This window comes from Danio aesculapii, chromosome 23, assembly GCF_903798145.1.
Source record: "Danio aesculapii chromosome 23, fDanAes4.1, whole genome shotgun sequence".
Classification (NCBI taxonomy): Eukaryota; Metazoa; Chordata; class Actinopteri; order Cypriniformes; family Danionidae; genus Danio; species Danio aesculapii.
In genome coordinates, this window is record NC_079457.1 from 4,551,101 (window position 1) to 4,558,319 (window position 7,219).

Below are 7,219 nucleotides of genomic sequence, written 5' to 3' on the forward strand. Positions count from 1 at the left end.
TTACTAGGTATACATGAAACACCCAGGCAGGTGTGTTGAGGCAAGTTGGAGCTAAACCCTGCAGGGACACCGGCCCTCCAGGACCGAGATTGGTGACCCCTGCTTTAGGTGTTGATCCTAATTGTGTCATTATGGTGACTGTCACTTTAAATTCAAATGAGATTTTTTTTTCAGAAGAGGGTGGAGCTATGAATGCCTTTGTGTTAGCATAGTGGCAGATTCAAAACTCTAATAGTGGACGGCTGCTTCTCACTCAGGGCTGTTTATGTTATTGAGGGAGAGACTTTCACTAATGGGCGGAGCTTTCTCTGATGACACGTACAAAGGGAGAATGTAAACCAAAGTGTTTCTGCAGACTGTTTTTATCAAGTCTGATTATAAAAAAAACCAAATAATAAATGTTTTACCATTAGAGGCGGGTTGTATTCACAGACTGTTGCTACACAATTGTGTTTAAACTCCTATATAAAAGGGTTTTTAGCATAATAGGTACTCTTTAAGGTAGTTTTCAGGTAGTAGATGGTCAAATCTTATCAAAAACAGCTGCCACTTTTGTCCATGTATTCATTCATTCATTTTCCTTTGGCTTAGTCTCTATTTCAGGGGTCGCCACAGTGGAATGAACCGCCAACTATTACAGCATATGTTTTACAAAGTGAATACCTTTTCAGCTGAAACCAATTTCATACACTCTCACATTCACACTCATACACTACGGCCAATTTAGTTCATCAATTCCCCTATAGCGCTTGTGTTTGGACTGTAGGGGAAACCGGAGCACCCGGAAGAAACCCACGCCAACATGGGGAGAACATGCAAACTCCACACAAACTCCGCCTGGACTCAAACCAGCGATCATCTTGCTGTGAGGGGACAGTGCTAACCACTGAGCCACCGTGCTGCCTCTCTTTTGTCCATAAATGTCACATCTAAAACCCTATAAATCCATGACAGAAGACCTGGGAATTCTGTGAACTCTCCAGCAATCAGCAAACCAACAAATGTCCCTCACTGATCCCAGATAAGAGCAGAAAACAGACATAAACACAGACGGAAGCTCAGGAGATCCACATCGTGTACAGTCTCTCACACAGACAGAGGAGTGTTTACAGCAACACACACTCAGCAGAAGCACAGTTTGTGGTTTTCAGACAAACGTCCGCCGTATAAACACACAGAAGCGCAGGAGCTGCTGTTGTAGAAACTCGGAGACCCTCAGAGCTCTACGTGCGGAGTGAGAAATGACTGCTCTCTGGAGCTCCATTAGATAAATAACAGTTAAAGATAGCAGCCATTAAACCAGCCAAACCCACTGCAGGAGTCTGTGTGTGTGTGTCAGAGCGAGAGAGAGAAATTGTGTGTGTGTGTGTGTGTGTGTGTGTGTGTGCGCGCACTTAACTGATACGGAAAGTTCAAACACAGATTACAGGAAGGAAGCACTTATTGAAGGCTCTGGACATCAGACACTGTGTTTAAAGTTCATATGACTATTATGTAATCTGGATTTTTAACTATGTACGATTTGAACAGTTCATTTTGATTATCAGTGCATGACACTCTTCACTAGATAACACTGTAAACTGTTTTACATCCTACAATGTACATTTCACATTCAAACTGAAACTTTCAAGGATTTAAGATGCTGTTGACTGTTCAATGTGTATACTGTGTGTAATATTGCAGTTTTGCTTGTAAGTCAAAAGGTTAAAGGTTATTGCACACTAAATCTGACATTTTCATCACGTAAAATAAATTTGACCTCATAATGTCAATTGTATTGACACACTGCCTCTCAAACTTTGGTCCAACTTTACAAAAATGAAATCGGGTTTTTTCAAATTGCAAAAAGCGTTTTGAGAGGAATTTTAACAGTTTGAGCCTCCATACACTCCCTGACTAAAGTCTTGTCATCGATTCCAGTTGTAGGAGCAACAAATAATAACTTGACTTCTAGTTAATCATTTGGAAAAGTGGCAGAAGGTCGACTTTCCTGATGGATCATCTGTTGATCTGCATCCCAATCATCACAAATACTGCAGAAGACCTGCTGGAACCAGCATGGACGCAAGATTCTGACAGAAATCAGTCAAGTTTGGTGACGAAAAAATCATGGTTTGGGGTTACATTCAGTATGGAGGAGATCTGCAGAGTGGATGGCAACATCAACAGCCTGAGGTATCAAGACATTTGTGCTGCCCATTACATTACAAACCACAGGAGAGGGCAAATTCTTCAGCAGGATAGCGCTCCTTCTCATACTTCAGCCTCCACATCAAAGCTCCTGAAAGCAAAGAAGCTCAAGGTGCTCCAGGACTGGCCAGCCCAGTCAGCAGACATGAACATTATTGAGCATGTCTTGGGTAAGATGGAGGGAGGAGGCGTTGAAGATGAACCCAAAGGATCTTGATGAACTCTGGGAGTCCTGCAAGAAAGCTTTCTTTGCCATTCCAGATGACTTTATTAATCAGCGATTTGAGTCATTGCAGAGATGTATGGATGCAGTCCTCCAAGCTCATGATGGAGTCAGACACAATATTCATTCTGTTTCCACTGCAGCATGACCACATATTCTATACTGGACATTATTCCTGTTCACTGACAAGACTTTTGTCTAAGCAAAGTCAGAACTTACTGTCCTAATTAAACCATTTAAAATCAAGGCATGATCATATTTTATTGTGGTAAAACAAGCGTAATCTAGAGGCCTTTGCCTTTCATATGAGCCACTTCAGATACCAAATGATCAACTAGAAGTCAAGTTATTATTTGTTGTTCCTAAAACAGGGATAGGTGACAAGACTTTTGTCAGGTAGTGTATAAGCAAAAGGCAAAATACTGAATACAGTCACTTGAGCACAGATAACTTAATGACTATTTCTTGAAATTAATTTGGGGATTATCCAGCACAGCTCTCCTTCATCTCTAGGCAGTATTGGATGCACAAAATATGTAGCCTATTCCTTTCTTTTTCTACTTTGGAGAAGAGAGAGATGGTGGCTCAGTGGTTAGCACTTTCACGACACAGCAAGAAGGTTGCTGGTTCGAGTCCTGGCTAGGTCAGTTGACATTTCTGTGTGGAGTTTGCATGTTCTCCCAGTGTTGGCGTGGGTTTTCTCCCACAGTCCAAACACAAATGCTATAGGGGAATTGAATGAACTATAGTGTGTGTGTGTGTGTGTGTGTGTGTGAGAAAGATATGGGCGTTTCCCAGTACTGGGTTGTGGCTGGAAGGGCATCCGCTGTGTAAAACATATGCTGGAATAGTTAGTGGTTCATTCCGCTGTGGCGACCTCTGAAAGAGACTAAGCCAAAGGAAAATGAATGAATGAACTGCTTGAATTGACTCTGAAATGTGTAATGCGTTTCTTAGTTTAATATTTATAAGCAACAGACTCAATGTGCAAGGTGTGTGTACGAGACAAATTTTTTGAATATGAATACGAATAAAAAGTGACATACTAAAATTTTGATCTTCAGTGTGCAAAGATCACTTAAAGTCCACGTGAACCAGAAGCTGAGACTTTTTTGTTTTCGTATTGTGATGCAGTTCCTAGAGGAACAGAATATTAAATGAGAAAACAGTAGGCGTGGCTTGTTTCTTTCTACTGCGAGCTGATTGGATGTAGTAAAGTAGGCGTTTCATTCGGATAGATGGGGAAATGGGTTTGAGGAGAGTTATTACAACCTAACACACTCCTCGTCCTCACCATTTCTGTTTATAGTTAAAAGTAACAGCTGGAAGGGCGTGGTTAAGTATGTTAGCCCCGCCCAATACCTCAGACTGACCTAATCTGAGAATTCAACTGAAAACAAACAGGAAGTGCAATTTACAGATCTCAATCAAAGATTACAAGGGCAAACTATTTTTTTTAATCTTACTGACATGCACAGATGAATTGTTCAGCACACAATCAGCAATGTGAGCGAACAAAATCACTATGCTTAGTTTTGATTTCATTCAATTTTAAATTCACATCTTTGTATGGAAACAGCTAGTGAGCGATGTGCACTGGTGCGATGAGACTCAGCAGATCTGCGGGTCAGTGCAGTTCGTGTGGGTTTGTCAGAGATGTCCTCGGCCTCGTGACACATCCACATTATATAAGAAAGTGAAATGACAACAGCTAAAGTTAGTTGCGGTGCAACCGGAGAGGCCAGACGTCTCATCCGTTTGAGGAAGAGAAACTCAATCATTGTTACTCTGATGAAGTTTAGTTCATTCACATTTGACATCTAGAGTTGAAGTCAGAATTATTAGCCTTCCTGTATATTTTTTCCCCAATTTCTGTTTAACGTAGTGAAGACATTTCTAATCATAATAGTTTTATTAACTCATCTCTAATAACTGATTTATTTTATCTTTGTCATGATGACAGTAAATAATATTAGACTAGATATTCTTCAAGACACTAGTATTCAGCTTAAAGTGACATTTAAAGGCTTAACTAGGGTAATTAGGGTAAAGTTAGGGTAATTAGGCAAGTTATTGTATAATGTTGGTTTATTCTGTAGACAATTGGAAAAATATATAGCTGAGGGGCTAATAATATTGACCTTAAAATGGTTTTAAAATAATTAAAAACTGCTTTTATTCTAGCCGAAATAAAATAAATAAGACTTTCTCCAGAAGAAAAAATATTATAGGAAATACTGTGAAAAATTCCTGAATATGGTAAACATCCTTTGGGAAATATTTGAAAAAACAATTCACAGAAGAGCTAATAATTTGGACTTCAACTGTATGTGAAGGGGCTATTTAATAGACAACGTTTGGGGGAAAACTGCAGAAATGAGCCATTGACGCTGCCAATGTTTTGGTACTTTTGTCTTTGCTTTCCAGTGCAAATATGTAGCCATTCTTGAATTAAGAAAACAAAATTATGCAAGGGGTAAAGGGATAGTTCACATAAAAATAAAAACCATCTCAAACTTTACTCTTCCTCATTTGGTTTTAACACTAAAGAAGATAGTTTGATAAATGCTGGTTGATGCCACCCATTGACATCCATAGTTGGAAAAACGAAATAGAGGGAGTCGATGGGTGCCAACTATCATTCATTCATTCATTTTCCTTCAGCTTAGTCGCTTAGTTATAAGGGGTCACCACAGCAGAATGAACCGCCAATTATTCCAGCATATGTTTTACACAGTGGATGCCCTTCCATCGACAACCCAGCTCTGGAAAACACTCATACACTCATTCACACACACACACACACACACACACACACACACACACACACACACACTCATGGCCAATTTTGTTTACCCAATTCCCATATAGCGTATGTGTTTGGTCTGTGAGGGAAACCGGAGCACCCGGAGGAAACCTACACCAACACGGAGAGAACATGCAAACTCCACACAGAAATGCCAAATGGTTGGCGCCAATAACCTAGTGGTTAGTGCATCGACGTATAGCACCCAGGTGCTGACGTCAACCCGAGTTTGATTCCTGGTTTCAGGTCCTTTGCTGATCCTTCTCCTATCTCTGCTCCCCACACTTCACTGTCCTATCAATAAAGGTGAAAACCCCTAAAAAATAATGATAAAAACAGAAATGCAAACCCAGCCAGAACTTGAACCAGCAAACTTCTTGCTGTGAGGCAATGGTGCTAACCACTGAGCTATTGTGCCGCCTAGCTACCAGCATTTTTCAAAATATCTTCTTTTGTGTTCAACAGAAGAAAGAAACTCATGAAGGTTTAAAACCACATGAGGAAGTGTGAGATAACTTTTATATTTGAGTGAACTTTCCCAGTAAATGATGACAGAGTTTACATTTTTGCATGATCTATCTTTTTACGTCTAGTTTTCTGTAAAATGCATTAAATGGAATGACTTTTAGCTTAACGAATCATACATCAATATCAAGCTTATTGATTCAGCTTTCAGATGATGTAAGAATATCAGTTTCTAAAATATTATGGTGGATTTTGTGGTCCAGAGTTACATTTCAGGTATGTTCCTTTTTGGTGATTTTTATTGTACAAAAAAAGAAAAGAAAAGCTTAAACATTCTGCTAAATATCTTCTTTTGTGTTCCACAGAGGAAAAATTAAAATACAGGTTTGGAGTGACAAGAGGGTGAGTAAAGGATGACCGTTTTGATTTTTGGGCAGACTAACATACAAAATCATTGTATATTTCTGATGTTGTTTAGAGTGATAAAATCAGGGTTTTATGTCCAGTGGTTCTTAAGATAAAGAAAATTTGAATTAGTGTATTTTCTCAGCAAAACACAAGAATTGAAGCAAAACAAGCCATACGTTTAGTGAAAAGCCAGCACAAAATCGGTCATTTTAGGCCACTAAAAATGTTGGGTGTAATTAGTTACAAAGTAATCAGTCAGTAGCCCCTTTCACACATGCAGACCTTTACGGAAAGTTACCGGCAATTTTCCGGAAAGGTCTGTATGTGTGAACAGGCCCTTTTTGAAAATACCGGTAAATTCGTTCCAGCTATTTTCCGGAAAGAGAAGTTGTAACATTACCGGTAATTTGCCGGAATGCTGCGATGTGTGAACACAGAAGGAAGATTGCCGGAAAGAGCGTTCACATCTAGAACGCGCTGACGTAAGACGTCTACTTTAGCCAATCAGAACACTCAAGTCCGCACGGTTTGTGAAAATAAAAGCCTGTGAATGTTTTCCCAGACACATTTAGCTGCTAGATGTTAGTCAGATAACATTTCTATGTTTCTTCTTAATGCCGACTGTGTAAATAATTATCGATAAAATGAGCCGTAAAATAAGCCGTTGTTTGTTTACCTTTAAGCTCCGACGTGTGTGCACGAAAAGCAGCTGGTGAGCGCCAGCACACACACATATTATGAACATCTCGACATGCGAAAGTTTTTCTTTATGCTTTCATCAAAGTTGTTCACAACACTGATCCGTCCACAGAGTTTGTAATGTCGTCAAATGTTTACAAATACAAGCCCTGCCGTTTAGAGCTCATTTCTGCTTAATGATGTCAGAATTTACCGGTATTTCAACGCAATCTCACGGCAATTCGTAACATTTTGATTTAATGGCTAATTTGTATGAATTCGTACGATCTAATTCGTACATTTTCGTACGATTTGCTCATCCCCCAATGACGGTTGGGTTTAGGGGTGGGGTTAGGTGCCACGCCTCCTTTTTAAAATCGTACAATTTCGTACGACTGAACTCGTACGAATTAGCCACTAAACTGACAAAACGTAAAATACTTACGTTT